This window comes from Halictus rubicundus, chromosome 1, assembly GCF_050948215.1.
Source record: "Halictus rubicundus isolate RS-2024b chromosome 1, iyHalRubi1_principal, whole genome shotgun sequence".
Classification (NCBI taxonomy): Eukaryota; Metazoa; Arthropoda; class Insecta; order Hymenoptera; family Halictidae; genus Halictus; species Halictus rubicundus.
The window spans coordinates 29,608,811-29,627,210 of record NC_135149.1 but is presented as its reverse complement, the minus strand read 5'-3'; the positions used below and the strand labels follow the sequence as shown (position 1 = coordinate 29,627,210).

General features: G+C 40.7%; 1 protein-coding gene across 1 annotated transcript in view; it reads right to left on the bottom strand.

The window, feature by feature from the left end:
* The window catches only part of LOC143360856 (uncharacterized), a 71,986-nt gene that overhangs the window by 37,527 nt on the left and 16,059 nt on the right, over positions 1-18,400 (bottom strand). The window lies entirely within an intron of this gene.

Below are 18,400 nucleotides of genomic sequence, written 5' to 3'. Positions count from 1 at the left end.
CACAGTCACCATTCGAGCGCTAAGGGTTAAAGTCATTTGCCTAAACCGACGACTTTGCAATGAGACAATCTTTGAATTAGTTACATAGATGGTTATTTTTGTGGAAAATTTATGCTTGCAAGTTGTAAATATACTGGATATTATAGGCTACTGTATATTATATGGACGAGAAATATGTACGTTTTTTAGACTGTGGATTTAATCATTTGATCATCTGTTTCCTGTAGCCTACTTGTAAACTTGGACAATAAACTTGTGAAATATTTGCTTAAGTTATTTTGTGGCTTTTATCGTACAAACTGGGATTCTTGAAACTCCTACGCTGCCTAAAATATAAATTTGCAGATCTTGTTGCTCCCGTTTAATTAAGAATCTCGAAAATATTTAAAAAGACCGTGTTATACAAACTAAAATCCTTGAAACTCCTATAGTCGCCAAAAATAAGTTTGTAGATCACAAATTATTGCTTCCGTTAAAATAACAACCTTAAAAATATTAAAAAAGGCCGTGCTGTACAAACTAAAATCCTTAAAATTCCTATAGTCCCCAAATATAAGTTTGGAGATCACAAATTGTTGCCTCCGTTAAATTAAGAACCTCAAAAATATTAAAAAAGACCGTGCTATACAAACTAAAATCCTTAAAACTCCTGTAGTCCCCAAAAATAAGTTTGTAGATCACAAATTGTTGCCTCCGTTTAATTAAGAACCTCAAAAATATTAAAAAAGGCCGTGTTATACAAACTAAAATCCTTGATACTCGTATAATCCCCAAAAATAAGTTTGTAGATCACAAATTACTGCTTCCGTTAAAATAACGACCTCAAAAATATTAAAAAAGGCCGTGCTATACAAACTAAAATCCTTAAAATTCCTATAGTCCCCAAAAATAAGTTTGGAGATCACAAATTGTTGCCTCCGTTAAATTAAGAACCTCAAAAATATTAAAAAAGACCGTGCTATACAAACTAAAATCCTTAAAATTCCTATAGTCCCCAAATATAAGTTTGGAGATCACAAATTGTTGCCTCCGTTAAATTAAGAACCTCAAAAATATTAAAAAAGACCGTGCTATACAAACTAAAATCCTTAAAACTCCTATAGTCCCCAAAAATAAGTTTGTAGATCACAAATTGTTGCCTCCGTTTAATTAAGAACCTCAAAAATATTTAAAAAGGCCGTGCTATACAAACTAAAATCCTTGAAACTCGTATACTCCCCAAAAATAAGTTTGTAGATCACAAATTATTGCTTCCGTTAAAATAACAACCTCAAAAATATTAAAAAAGGCCGTGCTATACAAACTAAAATCCTTGAAACTCCTATAGTCCCCAAAAATAAGTTTGTGGATCACAAATTATTGCTTCCTTTAAAATAACAACCTCAAAAATATTAAAAAAGGCCGCGCTGTACAAACTAAAATCCTTAAAACTCCTATAGCTCCTAAAAATAACCTAGATTATATTTTATTCCATAAATATTGCAATAAAGAATATAATACCAAAGAATCAATGCACGATGCCAAAAATTTCGACAGAGTGGTCCAACATATTTACGCAGACCTAACCCTGCAGGGTTAATTAACTAGCGAATAGGAGGTCACTTAGGGGGCGTTGCGCAGCGGAATCATCGAATGATTAGCCGAATGAAGCGCCCTTAGAGCATCCCTCCGAAATTGATCTTCTTCGGGCCGGTAATCGCGATTGTAACGAAAGCACGAGGCCGGTCAACGGCGGCCAAGGGAAGATGTTTGTGCAATTAGCCGGGCAGAGTGGGATAATTAAGAAACTCGGGCAATCCCCGTATCTCGATCGACTTCAATAGCATTCCTCGCATATCACGGACCCCGGGTCGAATTGATAGAACGCTATGTGACGGCCAAGTATCGCTGCGCCTGCACACATAGCGAGCCCAGGACACGGCCGATTCGCTATTGCGTCGGATCGCAATATGCGTGTAACGCGTATCGTTATACGGCGGTGCACATTATGCGCCACGTGCATAGTCCCGAACCGTTGCATAATCATCGAGCAGGATATTTAGCGGGAAGATGACTTCGTAACGGCTACGTTACGGCTGCGTAACATCGCCTGTTTCCGGGATGGTTTCGAGGGTTCTTTCCTAGCCCTGAGAACCAGAATTCGGGTCTCCAGGGTACATCATGCTATCGGAATCTAGCCATATGGTGCGGAACCATCATTCGATTTCACAGCAATAACTATAGAATTATTATAGATTACAGAATTCCCCTTCAGCATACTTTCTCCAACAGCTTATCTAGGCGGCAGCTACTTTCCCCACTTCGGAGAGCGACAGAACAGTGGAAAAAAATGGTGCATCAATTTTTGAGGGCTCATCGCAAAGAGGAGACGTCAATCTTGGAATCCAGTGTGGTTCGAGTCGCGGAAAAAATTTTTTAACCTCCACAGAAATTTTCAAACGGATCCCTTAGGCCTTAGATGTATCCGACTGCTGACGAAAGGGAACCCTGTGCCTAAATTGGAATTTAATGTGGTTTGAGTCACGAAAAAAATTGTTCAACCCCCACGCAATTTTTAAAATTTTCAGAGACACCAAAAGAAATTCACCTTCGCGTTCTCCGCCCGTTTCTCGGTGGAAAAGTGACTTAACCAGAAGGGAAGAATAAATCTATATAAAACGAGAAACTTCGCTTTTTCAATTAAGCACAGATAGACAACAATCCAATTTTGTTTGACAGAGTTAGGCTACTTCAAAGATCACCAACCCTTCGCTCAAGACTTAAGAGCCAGGACGCCTAGATTAGATTAAGAATCGATTAGATTAGATTAAGGTTAGATTAAGCAGATTCGCGATAAGGTAGAGTGACCACGTTACCGACAAAAATGGGCGAAAAATGGTTTCACGTGCCCCAAGTACATAAATTAAAAATGCATACCACCGTGTTTGTACATGTCCTTGCTACGTCTGTCCAGAGCCTTTTTTCGATACGAACACTAAATCTCTCGAAATTAAGAGAATCTCTGCAATATACGTATACGAACTTGCAAGGATCAAAACCTTGACAAATTGACGCTTCAATATTGCAATGAGCAGTTTAAAAGTGGTCACTTGTGTTCCCTAAAAGTCCAATCTACGTCTCTCCGGAGCCCAAATGGCGAATTTCTACCTCATCGTGGAGTAATTTGTAATATTCGGCAGAGAACTCGCTTTCTGAGGCAAGTATGACATCACAAGATGGCGGCCGCAGAGAGATTCTCTTAACCCTTAACTGCATAGGTAAACTAAATATTAAGAACACGAATGCATACATGGGGTCCATTGAGGACACCACTTACCTAATTCCTTGCTAACTTTGATTACAGCAACAATTTATTTCTGTAAACACATTAAACATAACCTAAATATTGACAGAAGCAAATAGCTGAACTCACAGTTCACAAATGGCGCGGCTAAAAATGTTAACAGAAAATCCAACACTGGGGTCCTTTGCGGACCCCACTCATGCATTTAAGGGTTGATTTCGCGAGATTTAGTGTCCGTGTCGAAAAAAAGGCTCCGGACAGACGTAGCAAAGACATGTACAAACACGGTGGTACGCATTTTTAATTGATTACTTACTTATTTAAGACGTAAGCGTAACATAGCGTGACAGTCAAGGTCAAATGCCTGCCGGTCCTCTTAAGTCAGTGGCTGAGGGCTGTGAACGGAAGTTATCCAGTTACCGTCTGTAAAAGTCACGTGACTTGGCCCTTAACGGATCCCTTGGATGATTTAGCTGTGCCTAAACCATCGAAGCCGGTCCCGCGAACGTTTGCGTACCGAGGTCTGCTAATCAAAAGAAGTGGCACGTCGTTCTGCTTTCCTCTCGGCCGGTGGGCGCGAGAGGAAGCCAAGAATGGGAGCCGAGGCGCAAATTGTTATTCCATCGTCGGGGAGGAACGAAGGAGACGAGGCAAGAAGGCTGTCCGATGAAGAGAGAAAATCGACCGTGGCTTCCCGGCGGGAGAAAGACAGAGAGAGAGAGAGAGAGAGAGAGAGAGGGAGAGAGGGACGTTCGGCCACGAGGGCGAACGACAAATAAAGTTCGACCGCAAACTGCACGAAATTGTCGGCGAGCCCAGATGGTCAGCTCCGGTACGGCAACCGATGCCTACAAGATTATTCCTCGCTACCGACTACCACGATCGCCAACAGAAACAAGGGAGCTTCTCCGTGTGCAGCTCCGCGACCGGATCCCACGACTTCTCACGTACCGGACGCTCGTAATGCGCCCCCCCAAACGTACCCCATCCGACACTCTTTTTGGATACCACCGTGTTTCCATTCAGGAGAAGAGCAAAGCAGAATGGGAGTCTTCTGCGCCGGGAGAGCGTTGCCGTCGGATAATTCCGCGGCCGATCCGGAGCCGATTCGCGATCCCCTTCGATTCCCCATCGCCATTCGCCACGACCGATCGCGAACGCTTTTGCAACCTCCGCTCCTACCGATCGTCCTATTAGGGTTTGTTTTAAGAAACAACGGCTCGGAAGCGCGATGGTAGCCCGCCGTAACTGTTCACTCTGCTCCCGTCGATCCGCGCTTCGCCAGCGCCTTTAGAATCGAATGGCTGGCGTGATCGCTGGTGCACCTGAAATCCTCTCCTTTGGAAAATCGAGGGAGGAACATGTCGCTGATTAGGATTAGGTCTACGTTGAAATGGACACGGTGCCTTTAGAGTGGAATAGATGGGTTAGTGTGATCGTTGCGTGTAGAATTTTCTCTTTTGAGAAGTAGAGTTTGTGAAAAATTGGAGAGGAATTTTATGCAAAGACGAAAATGTGGCCATTGGAATTAGCTTATTTGGAATTAGGTTTGGGAGATCCACGGAGTGAATAACTGAAGTACCATTCCTCATAGGGTTAGAGTTAATTCGTTGGTTTCGTCGATTTTTGCGGTGTTGTTTAAAATATTGATGACTCAAAAATTATAATTTGATGTAGCTTGAACAGTTGTTGTAGCTCTGAGGAATCTCGTGTGTCCAGAGCAGACCATTTTGGACAATCTAATCTAACTACTAGGACCATTATTTTTCCTTCCTTGGTATGTCCTGGTAATTGTCTGGTTCCTTACGGTAATTATGGCATGATCCTGGCAAATGAGAGTAGATCCTCAAGATTCTGGTTCGATCAATCCAGAAGCATCAGATAGAGTCTTCTTCTCTGCGGACGCAGCCATTTTGGCTTGTGAATAGTGTGACGCAATGGCGGGAACAATTTCGAACCAGTCCAAGCTTTGTTTCAAACAGTTTCAACAACCCTGTCCCCATAAAATATCAAAGTATGTCTTTCAAAAAGTGTCTGTATTAGTAAATCTAGTTTACCAATTCAGTTTCAGTTTTAGTTCTTGAACTGAGGTGAATTTAGACCTTCAGCTCCTAGTTTCTAATTAACAGAATTTTAATTCCATTTGCTTCCATCCGTTTCTAACAATTTCTTCTGAAACTCAGAAGATGCAATCTTAAATATTAAATTGGTACTTCCACCGTTTGTAGACGCGATCTTCCTCTATTCTGTGTATAAAACAAAATTAGCAACCGAGGATCGAAATAAAACAGAAAAATTCAGGAAAACCTATAGCGACCAACTTGTTTCTCATACAAACCACAATGATTGCAGAGCTAAACGAAGCAGCCGAATTAAGTAAAAAATGCAGCATTTAGCAGAAACTTGTCCAGCAAAATTCAAGAAAAATAATTATTTCACCGCAGTAATTTTCGTTGTCAAATAAAATATTTCCTCCAGCTGTGTGGAGGATAAGACCACGACGATGGGAACGCACGACGAGAGAATGTACAATTGGAGAATAGTTTGGTGGTTCAGGTAATTAATTGGGCCGCGTATCGGGGAACGGCGGCAGGTAGCCGAATCGCGACGCGGAAAGGCGGTTAATTACAATAAACAAGAACGATCGTGATATAACACCTTCGCCGATTGCCTCTTTTGGTGTTCGTGGAGCATGGTGACGCAGAGAGAGAGCAATAATTCCAATCTCCGCAGCACGAATGGTGGGCTTATCTAATCAAAGTGTGGCGGCCCCGGAGGACGGAAATAGCGCGGCTTTTTCCTCCTCTCTAATAACGGGCCCCTCCCTCCGCTCGTCTTACGTCCTCCTTGACGACGGGGTCTGCCAGTATTTTCGAGAATTTCACTCATATCTCTCCTCCTTTCCTCCTGGTACCTAGAAACCGTTGCTTCGAACGCTATTGCCGCAAACGTTACAATACTCTCGTCCGGAACGCAGAAATTCTCTGCTCCTCCTTGAAAAATGATTTTCAGAATTTTCAGAAACACGTACTCTTTTACAGTTTTCGGTGAAGCAGCCTGTGCTCGAAATATTCTAATAACTTTTTTTTACAACCCTGTAATAAAATGGCGGCGTCCGTACCATCCGAGGATCATATTGCATACTTTTTCATTTTCATGCGGGATTTAATGCAACGGTGACAACAAAGAAAATTTGCGATGTTTATGGAGATGTATTGAAGGTCAACAAGTGTCAACGTTGGTACAGAAGGTTTGCTGCCGGTGATTATGATCTCTCTGACAGGCCTCGGACGACCAGTTGAATTTGATAATGACACCCTAAAATCTCTGGTGGAAGCTGATCCAAAATTAAGTATACAAGAATTATCGAGAAGCCTTGGGTCCACACGGTCAAGTATACAAAGGCACCTACACGAAATGGGAAAGGCACATAGGCAAGGAATATGGGCACCGCGTCAATTATCTGAGACCAACAAGAATATTCGTCGATCAATTTGCACTTCGTTGCTATCCAGATTTCGTAGAGATCCATTTCTTAGCAGAATCGTTACCGGAGATGAAAAATGGATTCTTTATGATAACATATAGCGTTCCGAGCAATGGCTTTCTGCGAATCAAACCGCAATATCAACCCCTAAACCTAGCTTATCACTTAGAAATCTGTTACTGTGCATTTGGTGGGACTGTCGTGGCATCATTCACTTTGAGTTGTTGAAACCTGGAGAAACAGTTACTGCTGAGTTGTATTGTCAGCAATTACAACGGCTGTATTCGGAACTATTGAAAAAGGGGGCATCTTTAGTCCACGGAAAAGGTGTAATACTGCAAATTAACTATGCCCGATCCCATACAGCGAAACTCACTCAGGAAAAAATCAAAGAATTGCAATGGGAAGTTTTACCGCACCCCCGTACTCACCGGATATTGCTCCCTCTGATCTTTTCAGATCTCTGGAGCATTGTTTAAGAAATAAAACATTCTGTAGAAGACGTAAGGAGGCACCTTGAGTCATATTTTACTTAACCCTGGATTTCTATAAGAGGGGGATTGAAAATTTGCTGGAAAGATGACAAACTGATAATGATGGAGATTATAATAGTAAATTAAGAAATAAAAACTTGAATTTACTATAAAGTTCGTTTCAGATTTCAAAATAATATTAATCCCATATTACTTCTATCGATTTCTGCGGTACCGTAAACTATTTTTCTACGCAGTTTCCGTTATTATTATTGGGGCATTTGTTATTTTGAGATGTCAGTTTATGTATCTCATAAAGTAATGCCATCCGATTTACGCACAGTGCTAGATCGCATTGTGCACAATGGTCTATTTATGACCGCACACTTTTGTAAAAATGTAAACTGTGTGCTGATGGAACTTCTGCAGGATATTCTGTCGAATTTCAGCACATTCCTAATTTTCTAGCTGCAATTTCTAGAGTAAAAAATCGGAAAAAATTTCTGAACTTGTATCTAATTAGTTGCAATGCTTCAGATTTTTTTCAGAATTTTTCCTAGTTGAACAGAGAAAATTAACCAAATATACAACAATTAAATTTTTCTCTACAACTACCCTTCATACTTGACAAGTAGACAGCGGATCTGTATGCAAAGTAAAATTTTTATACATGAATTGCAACCCGTAGGAGCTAAATAAATATTTATTTTGCTCGTTAATAATTTTTATATGTTCAAAATGGTACATCGACATTCCTAGTTGTTGAACAGAGAAAATGAACCAAATATGCAACATATTGCCATTGAAAGATGGCAAACTTTTCTTGATAATGATGGAGATTATAATAGAGTGTAAGGTAGGACTGTGAAATATTGCTCAAGAATAATTTTTCTTGATATTTGCATTTTAATAAAACAAGAACTTATATTCTTTAAAGACAGAAAAAAATTTCTGAACCTGTACATCTAATTAGTTACAATGCTTCAGATTTTTTCAGAATTTTTCCTAATTGTTGAACAGAGAAAATGAACAAAATATGCAACGTATTGCCATTGAAAGATGGCAAACTGTTCTTGATAATGATGGAGATTATAATAGAGTGCAAGGTAGGACTGTGAAATATTGCTCAAAAATAATTTTTCTTGATATTTGCATTTTAATAAAACAAGAACATATATTCTTTAAAGACAGAAAAAAATTTCTGAACCTATATCTAGTTAGTTACAATGCTTCAGATTTTTTTCAGAATTTTTCCTAATTCTTGAACAGAGAAAATGAACCAAAGATGCAATGTATTGCCATTGAAAGATGGCAAACTGTTCTTGATAACAACGAATATTATATAGTAAATCAAGAAATAAAAACTTGCATTTACGACAAAGTTTGTTTTAGATTCTAAAATAATTGATTACTTATGGGTACCCCTAATCATTTTCTGAACAGTTTCTCTTTGATATTTTCTGCGAGCGTGACTCGAAATAACAGCAATTCGCGAATGAACGGGCCGAGGCCTGCCATTTGTAGATCCGTCACGAGGTGTCGCGAAGCGTCCTTTAATCAGGATTTTTCTAACAACTTGAATCGAACCGAGTCGCCTTCTAATATCCTAAAAGACGAATTAAGGGTCCCAACGAAATTCATCAACTCTTCCGCGGAAATTAGAAACTGGAATTCCCGATAAATGATTTAGACAAAAACGAGTAGCTAAAATTGTATAGAATTGATCTGTGACTTTCGACCTACTAAATCTGTTTAACACTTTGACTGCCAAACTAGAAACCTCAAAACTTCCATAATCAAAGTAAGTTACTTAATGAAATAAAAATTAAAAAGAATTAAATATATGATATTATTGAGTAGTCCTCCAACTTTCTTACATTTTACTGATCCTAATCGGCATAATGAATATATTGACATCAAAATTCATTTTAAAACCTGGACAAATAATTCCGTCACCCACATGTGTTGACATGGCAGTCAACGTGTTAAGAGGAATTTTGCACAATGATCTACAGTCCATGTATTAGATTGCACAGAGTGGTTTATTCAGTGGACCATGGAGCTCACAAATGAGTCACCCAATTGTTTCTGATGTCCGAAACGACGAACAGAAAAATTCGAATAAAATTCGTCGATTATTCCGCACCGAAGGAACTGGAAATTAAAATTCCCGGCAGATCGATCGATCCTAGTCGCAGCGATTTGTTTCCATTTGGCATCAAAGCGACGACCGTTCACGCTGTCGTCCCGGCCGTAGGAAAAATTCATGTCTCGTTGCAAACAGTTGTTTTTCGATCGGACACGGGCAACGGGGTCCGTTCAATTTTAACGTTTTCATCGAGCAATATCGTCCGGCGTTGTTCGATCGTTTGCCATCGGACACGGAATTAAGCTGATTTTTTGGCAGCGCAATTTCGACTCCCATGCGACCCTTAAATCCAGATGCCACCGAACGGGCCTCGGCCCGCTTTTCTATGAAAGCCAGAAATCATTTCGCGGACTCCCTGCATTCCCTCTAATCGACATTCCAAACGCGGACCAATTACCGGCCAAGCAAATTCAATTTCGACGTTTGACTGACAGCGACTGTCCGTCGATATTGTCCGGCCGACAGCGTTTCGATGATTTTTGGCTACCGTAACCGGCTGCTAGCCACTTTGTTCCGCGATCCCTTTCACTCGGTCCCTTTTCCGTCGCCCTTTACCGTTTCTGTTTCTGTCTGCTTTTTCGATCGGCCGCTCGAATCCCTGCAGCGATCTCTCGCGACGAAACGCTGTGCTTCTTTCGGCTAACAAGCTTGTCCGCTTCATTCCGGTAACCTCGAGCATTCATGCTAAAACCAGAGGTTTCTCCCGACCCCAACTAAGCCATCCTGCGCGTAACCTTATTAGTAGAACCTTTGTGCAAAATACAAATTTTCAATTGCACGAAACTGGGAGCGAAATACGACAGAAAACTGTATTGATTTTCTACTTCTCTGGCAATTTTAGTAATTTCTGAAATCATTTTACTCTTCCCAAATCGATTATTTCACCAATTTTAATTGCGCTTCAGCCATTTTAAAATTAATTCGATTTTTTTTTTGCTGTTGTAGGTTTGCTGTTTTTGTCATAAACGCGTAATATTTGTGGTCTAAATATTACTGAGCATTTATGACAATGACGATTGTACGTGAAGATGTGAATATAAAATGAGGTTATGTTTGGTATTGGATTTATTAATTGACATATTTGGAGCAAGTGTAATCCACAGCATCTGGTATCATGAGATTCAGACATTTTTACGAGGAGTTAGTTAGCCAGGGTTAATAGGAAGTTCGTAAGAAGAGCTAGTTAATGTTTTTCTGCAAATGAGCATGTAAATGGTTTTTCTGTTCGTGACTCTAGTTTCTAGTTTTACATAGATGCCAGAAACTTCGTTCACGGTTCGAACGGTTCCGATCGGTCAATTATAACCTTGGAAATCCGTTAATCCTGTCACTTCCTACTCTCCATACTATTCTCAATTCGCAGCTCTCAGATCCAATCAGAGAGATGATAATTCTCCTGGTGGATATCAACAATTAATTGTTGATCGCTTGAGACATTGCCCGATCAGGTTACAAGTCCTTCGAGGAAAGGATTATTACGTTCTAATCACGATCAATGTTGCTATTAACGTTAATCGCTCAATATTGCACACATTTCACCGTCTATTGATCACAATGCAACTACAAGACGAACGTGCAGCTGGAAACAGTAGAGACATTAAGAGAATTAAATTGATGCGAACAATTTTGTTTCGCACGTTTTATAAAGTGTCTGCATCAATTGCAAGAAGCAATTTAATTTTCTTAATGCTTCTACACTTTTAAGGTGTACCAACAGGTCTTTCCAAAATACAAAATGGCTGCAACAAGATCCTTAGTTTAGCAATCAACGTACAAAGTTGCACAAATCTGCAGTCACAACATTCCAAATTCCCTAAATCTTGAACCACAGATCAACGTAAAACAACGTCAAAAGCAATACCGAAAGGAAAGGAAATACCGAAGCAATCGCCATATTGTCCACACACGCGGTAGAAAGTTGCCTAATAAATTCCTCCAAAGAAAAAGACAACCACCAACCTCACAACCACAACCAATCCGACAAAACAATCTCCAGAAACAGTCTAAAACAATATTTCCTTAAAAATTCCAAGAAAGTCAGCCTGAGCCAAAACCGTTCCTAAAATTATTCGGGACTCTCGAAAATTGTGCATAGTCGCAACCAAATCCACGCAACAAGCCCATAAACGGTACAAAATAAAATTAAACGAAGAATCCCAAGAAAGTGTTCCTCTGTCAAAATCTTGGTACCCCGAAATCCTTCGGGAGTGTCAAAAATCGGGCATAGCCTAATAAAAAACAACGAAATAAGCCCAAAAATCGTGAAAATAAAATTTCCTCAAGGATACCAAGAAAATCTGCCTTTGTCAAAATCCAGGCAACCAGCCCAAAAATCGTACTAAATAAAATTTCCTGAAGAATCCCAAGAAAGTGTGCCTCTGTCGCAATCCTGGTAGCCCGAAATCCTTCGGGACTCTCGAAAATCGGGCACAGTTCCATCAAAAACAACGAAATAAGCCCCAAAAATCGTAAAAATAAAATTTCCCCATCGATCTCAAGAAAATCTGCGTCTATCAAAATCCAGGTACCCCAAAATCCTTCGGGACTCTCGAAAATCAAGCACAGTCGTAACCAAATCCACGAAATAAGCCCTAAAAATCGTAAAAATAAAATTTCCCTGTGGATCTCAAGAAAATCTGCCTCTGTCAAATTCCAGGTACCCCCAAAATCCTTCGGGACTCTCGAAAATCATGTACAGTCGTAACCAAATCCACGAAACAAGCCCCAAAATCGTACAAAATAAAATTTCCCGAAGAATCCCCAAGAAAGTGTGCCTCTGTAAAAATCCTGGTAGCCCGAAATCCTTCGGGACTCCCGAAAATCCAGGACAATCGTAACCAAATCCACGAAGCAAGTCCAAAAATCGTACAAAATAAAATTTCCCGAAGATTCCCAAGGAAGTCCGCCTCTGTCAAAATCCTGGTAGCCCGAAATCCTTCGGGACTCTCGAAAATCGGGCACAGTCGTTTCCGGTGTTCGAATGGCATGCCGGCGCGGTCCGTTAATCCTGTTACGTGTCGTTCCAGGCCACGGTAGCCGCGCTCGCAGTATTTACACGCGTCGGCTACAGTCGAATTACAGAAATTGCACGATTACCGAGAGGCCTCCGGCCCGAAACAGCCGTTCTCTCGAGCCACGAAAAAGACAGCGGCGAAAGACAGAAAGCGGGGAAGAGAAACAGAAAGATAGACAGACAGAGAGAGAGAGAGAGAGAGAGAAAGAGAGAGGGAGACAGAAAAGGGGGTTGCACCCTATCCCGATCCAGAGAGGGACGAGGGGGTTGGTCGGTGTCCGGGCCGATGGTGGTGGTAATTTTCGATAACAAAAAGCTCACGATTATCCATGCAATAATGATAGCCGGCAGGTGTCTGCGTAGCGGTGCGCGGCCGTGAGCACAATGTAAGCGCCGGTTGTTTTGCCCGACGGCGCTCGTACGCTCGCCGGTCGTTACATAAATTGTCCCTGGTGCGTGCCAAGCCGAGGAGACACGCCAGCTCTCTCTCATGCCCGAAAAACCCCGGGCGTGTATGCGTGTAACGTATATACATATATGCAATATGTCGTGATGCGTGTCCCGTTTCCAAGGGGCCCATGCGGCTTCTCTCCACGCGACACCCTCTCCCTCTCACCCTCTTTCTCTCTCTCTCTCTCTCCCTCTGTTCCGCTTGGTCCCAGGGGCCCTTTCATTTCGGGCTCCGTCGCGTCGGAATTAAATCGACCGACGTTTCCAGTCTGGGACCAGCGAGTCCTCGCGCCTCGGCTGCCACCGAGCCGTTTCCGTGGCCATTGTTAGCGGGCAGCCTCGTCGAACACGTTTTTTTCCCGACCATCGTCAGAAGAGACGCACAACAGACAACGGACCACGCTGCCGACTTCTTTCACCGCCGTCAAAGGACACGCAGACAGACAACGACGCGGCGACGATCATTCACACCGACGGACAATCGCCGCGCCGCGCCGGCCACGAAACAAGAGTAGCGCACCTCTTCGATGGACACGAGACAGGGCCCCGAAGAGGCTTCCACTTCTTCTTCGACTTCGTTTCTGTTTCGGTCTCGAGAACTTTCGCATCTGGTGGCCCGACACGTAATTGTTGACCATTTTCACGTGACCGACGAAGAATCCGACCGGGATCGGTTTTGAGTAAGGAGTCTTGAGTTCTCGGAGGAGTTACGGGGATATTATGGCACGAATGGGCTCGTGGCGATGATAGGGGTGAGCATGGGGTGCGAGAGCTTGCGAGATCAGGATTGTAGCAATTGGGGATGCGAGGGGGTTGAGGATTGTATGCGTTTAGGACAAAGAGCAGGTTGAGGGTGTCCCGAAATTCAAGTAATTTTGATAGAAAACACAGGGTTAGGGTTAAAAATTGTAAATTTTATATTGATTCGTAAAGTATGCAGTATACTTTGTTATACTGATTATTAGACTGTGGATTTTATGCAGTTATGACAAAGAACAGGTTAAGGGTGTCCCGAAATTCAAGTAATTTTGATAGAAAACACAGGGTTAGGGTTAAAAATTGTAAATTTTATATTGATTCGTAAAGTATGCAGTATACTTTGTTATACTGATTATTAGACTGCGGATTGTATGCGTTTATGACAAAGAGCAGGTTGAGGGTGTCCCGAAATTCAAGTAATTTTGATAGAAAACACAGGGTTAGGGTTAAAAATTGTAAATTTTATATTGATTCGTAAAGTATGCAGTATACTTTGTTACACTTATTATTAGACTGCAGATTTTATGCATTCATGACAAAAATGAGTAGGTGTAATTGAAAACTGTGAGAAGATTAAAGGAGTTTAACAATGTCGACATACCATTTTTAACATATAAAAATTATTAATGAGCAAAATAAATTTTTACTTAGCTCCTGTAGATTGCAATTGATGTATAAAAATTTTATTTTGCATGAAGATCCGCAGTCTACTGATCACACGCACCAGTAATTATTAGACTGTTTATGCAGTTTTCAATTTTTATAGACAAATTTTAAGAAAGCGGAATCAAGTAAAGTCACATTTTCAACGGGGACAGCCTTTGTACATCCAAAATAAATAAAGATCGTATTAAATTGTACCGAATTTTATATTCTAGCATTTTCTGAAAATTTTCATTAGCCATAAACGCATAAAGATCCGTACTCTAGTAATTGTAAAATTTATTTTGTCGCAGACAGTGGTCTTCCGGAAGCTCAGAAACTTCATCGAGTATAATTGTCCCTAAAGACCTAGGACCATAAGATTCTAAGTGTTACGTGTTACATTAGGTCGTCCCATAAGTTCGTGCCGTGGATATGTTTATATTATTCACCATTGAAAACTATTTTAACGAAAAACCGCAGAAATTTTATAGTGACGATACGATGTCTTTGCCAAAAAGGTCAGAGGAGGTTGTGGAATGAAAAGGATGATCACAATTTTATTTTCAGAATTTAAATGTAGAAAAGTAAACGGCACGAACTTATGGGACGACCTAATAGATTTAGCAAATACCTAATTGAAGAGAATTTCATTCAAGTTTACAAAACAAGTGACGTTTCCCATAGCTGAAAGATAATTGTTTCGCGAACAGCAAAACTTCCCCAACGACTCCACATGGACTGTCAATAATAATACTATAAATAAAGAAGATTGAGGGCTTTCGAAAAAAAAGAGGATTTCGCGCAATATTTCTATTTTTTCCGGGTCGGCCCGTCGAAAAATATCGCTTTTCTTGTTTTGATATTTCGAAGCGGGCACACAGCACGCGAGAGTGCCAGTTCAGAGCAGAATTTTCCGTTGCGCAAAAAAAAAAAAAAAAAATCCGAGCCGGCGGTGTTAACGCGTAAATAGTTCACAATTAACCTCGTTGGCCCCGTGAAACTTTAATTCGACGGTTAAGCGGCGACCTCGGCGACCGCTGGGAAAATTGACCGAATATTATACACAAGCGCGTTTCTCCGTTCCGTTGTTCGGGAAGAGAGAAAATGGCGACGGGGAGAGACGAACGGTTCGATGGGCAGAGCGATAAAAAAAAAACGTTAGTAGAATCAATCACGATGGACCATTTTGGGGGAAAAAAAATCTGCCAGGCCGCCGGGTACGGATCGCCCTACGCCTATCAATACTTTATACAACAAATGCGAAACGTCCGCAAAAACGCTGCCGTATTCGCGGTCGACTCCGCAGCGGCTATTAATCTGATATCGAAATAACCGGCATTTTTTTCCCGACCGTAGAACCGAGCCCGAAAACGGGCTTAACCCTCCGCCCGCGCCGCGGGTCACTTTCGACCCAGAACAGTTTCGGTAGCTGCTGCTACACCACACCGAAAAGAGACTTCTTGAAAACTCTTCATGCAGATCCCCGTAAATCGCGATTAGAAAATTGTTTAAACAGACTATTTATATATTGTACATAGTAGTAAATTTACAATCCTTTTAAATAATTTTTGCGCCGCGTTATACAGAGATCTGCAAGATATGGAATATAAAAATGACATGTAGTATTTTCTCTGCACTTTCGACCAATTGCAATTTTTGTAAAAAATTTTGTTCACTTTATGCGGTGATCCAATTGTTCTAACTTCTCTAAAATATTCAAGTAGCATAGTCCAATATTGACAAAGTTATGCGATATTTGAAAGCGTACTTATGGGACTGACTGTATATAAATAAGCAATTTTTCATTTTTTAAAAATTTGTCTGAGTTTTTATTTGCTCGGACAACTTGAGAGGACGTACAACAATATATAATATAACAATAAAAAATATATATATAAAATTAAAATTGGTGGATGTCCTGGAAAGTATTTTTTGGAGTGTTTTGAAAGAGAAAACCTTGGAAAAGATTGCATGGGTTCGGAAGAGTATAGTAGTGAAAATAAGGTCGGGGATGAAGGGTTAAGCGGGACCGCGATTTTGCGAGTCCGCCCTTCGGGAGGAGGCGAATCGCGTCGACAGATATTCGCGGGGATTAATTTACATTTCGCGGGACCCATTATGTGGGAGCGACCGCGAGTAATCGAAAAATCACACCGGTTTAAATGGTCGAGCTCCGATGGAATTATTTTCGTTATTGGTAACCTGTACGTTTAGTTATTTTCACGGTTTTCGAATCACCTTCCGCGATGAATATTCATGGCCACGTTGAAACCGGTGTCACCTGTTACTGATTTACACATCGCCCTTTGAACTGTGCGTTGTTCTCGTTACAGTTAACCTGTGATCGCGGGACACTGATAGATCGATTTTTCCTCATCTTCTTCGGAACGTGATAAAAGTTGCAATATAGTGAACAGGATTTTGTGCGATTCTACTTTTCAGAAAAATTTATGTTTGATATCACCGATGACGTATTTTATATTGATTATATTTAGGGGGTGAGACATTGTTCAGATTTCTAGGTTTTCGTAAAAATTTAAAAAGAGGGGAGGATTTCATAAGGGTTTTTATCAGAGGGGATAATAGTTCACAAATAAGTATTATCTCAGCAAGAAAAATTTGTTTAATAAGATATAAAGCTTCCCTAAACTTGAAGAAAGAGGGTGGGGTTCTTGGGGTTGTATTAATTTTGATCAGACTTGGCTGTTACAGCCCTTATCAGAAGAAGTCGCAAATCTCTCCTTGACAATTATTCACAAATAAGTATTATCTCGAGAAGAAAATTTTTAAATAAAATCTAAAGCTTCCCTAAACCTGAAGAAAGAGGGAGGAGTTCTCGGGGTTGTATTAATTTTTACGAGACTTGGCTGTTACAGCCCTTATCAGAATAAGTGGACAAATTTCTCCTAGACAATAATTCACAAATAAATATTATCTCGGCAAGAAAAATTTTTTAACAAGATTTAAACCTTCCCTAACCTCGAAAAAAGAGGGAGGAGTCCTCAAGGTTGTATTAATATTGATCAGACGGGATGACTTTGTTGTTACAGCCCTTATCAGAAGAAGTCGCAAATTTCTCCTAGACAATAATTCACAAATAAATATTATCTCGGCAAGAAAAATTTTTTAACAAGATCTAAACCTTTCCTAACCTCGAAAAAAGAAGGAGGAGTTCTTAGGGTTGTATTAATATTGATCAGACGGGATGAGTTTGTTGTTACAGCCCTTATCAGAACAAGTCGCAAATTTCTCCTAGACAATAATTCACAAATAAATATTATCTCGGCAAGAAAAATTTTTTAACAAGATCTAAACCTTTCCTAACCTCGAAAAAAGAGGGAGGAGTCCTTAGGGTTGTATTAATATTGATCAGACGGGATGACTTTGTTGTTACAGCCCTTATCAGAAGAAGTCGCAAATTTCTCCTAGACAATAATTCGCAAATAAATATTATCTCAGCGAGAAAATTTGTTTAACAAGATATAAAGCTTCCCTAAACCTGAAGAAAGAGGGTAGGATTCTTGGGGTTGTATTAATTTCGATCAGACTTGGCTGTTACAGCCCTTATCAGAAGAAGTACAAATTCTCCCGGACAATAATTCCCAAATAAATATTATCTCGGCAAGAAAAATTTTTCAACAAATTCCAAAGCTTCTAAAAATTGTTTAACATGATCATTAGCTTCCCTAAACCCGAAGAAAGAGGGTGGTGTTCTCGGGATTGTATTAATTTTGCTGAGACTTCCCTTTTAAAACCCTTATCAGAATAAGTCAATTTCCCCCGGACAACAATCGCAAAATGGCGATTATCCACGGAAGAAAAATCTGCGAGGTGTTAGGCTTCTCCGAACCGGAAGTAAGAGTAGCTTGATAGGGTGTCCAGCTGATGACGGTAGCCATAGTTATTTGTATATCAAGCGATCGCAAATACGCGATGCCCGGTTATTAAGCATGGCCAAGCAGCAGTAATTAACGGATATTTTTGGAGGTTTTCATAGTATATTACGGTAAGTGGATTACTATTCGCGAGTGTGCTGGTAAAAGCATTGTCTATGTAGCGCGGGCCCGGGTGAATAGCTAACCCGAAACACGCATACGCGCGGTACGCACGTCGACCACTGCATCATCGCGCACCATCTGCT